Source organism: Etheostoma spectabile, chromosome 12 (genome assembly GCF_008692095.1).
Source record: "Etheostoma spectabile isolate EspeVRDwgs_2016 chromosome 12, UIUC_Espe_1.0, whole genome shotgun sequence".
Classification (NCBI taxonomy): Eukaryota; Metazoa; Chordata; class Actinopteri; order Perciformes; family Percidae; genus Etheostoma; species Etheostoma spectabile.
Window position 1 is genome coordinate 30,453,999 of NC_045744.1, and position 801 is coordinate 30,454,799.

At 47.8% G+C, this 801-nt stretch overlaps 1 protein-coding gene across 1 annotated transcript in view; it reads right to left on the reverse strand.

Moving 5' to 3' along the window:
• The window catches only part of LOC116699831 (potassium voltage-gated channel subfamily H member 6), a 142,747-nt gene that overhangs the window by 11,376 nt on the left and 130,570 nt on the right, over positions 1 to 801 (reverse strand). The window lies entirely within an intron of this gene.

An 801-nucleotide genomic window follows, 5' to 3' on the forward strand; every position in this document is an offset into this window, starting at 1 on the left:
AGAATGGATCCCTGGGGTACCCCACAAGAGAGAGGAGCAACTGACGAGGAGAGGTCATCAATCATAACAGAAAAGCTCCTAGAATAAGGTACTGGATTATGATTATTGATGCAGTAATGTGTAAGCATCATGTAGGTAAAGGGGGGGTTAATTGTAACCACTTCATATACTGCCGGGTAGCTTTTACCCAAGGTTCTTTATGGTCTGAGCTCCCCCACATCTCTGTGTCTTATGAACTCACATACCCCTTCATCAATTCACAATGTGTGGTTTTCTAAAAATATAACACTTTTCATTATATAAAAGTGGATATTGCTGTATCCCCTGACTGTATTGCTGACTGTTGTTTGGACATATGCACCATATAAGAGTTTGGAGTTTTCAGCCTTCTTGGAGACCATGAGTGGAGTCTTGTATGGGGCTCCCGTAGGGGACTTCATAGTTCTGCTGGGGGACTTCTACACACACGTGGGTGATGGTGGAGATACTTGGAGAGGCGTGATTGGGAGGAACGGCCTCCCTGATCTAAACTAGAGTGGTTGTCTGCTGTTGGACTTCTGTATATTGGACACTTGGGTGAAGAGAGGGACGGAGCTGTCAACTGATCACCATGATCACTGCTGGTGAGTTGGGTCAGGGAGTGGGGTAAGACTCTGGACAGACCTGGTAAGCCCAAAGGGGTAGTGCGGGTAAATTGGGAACGTCTGGAGGAGGCCCCTGTCCAACGGACTTTTAACTCACACCTCCGGCGGAGCTTTTTGGGCATCCCTGTGGATGCTGGGGGCATTGAACCTGAGTGGA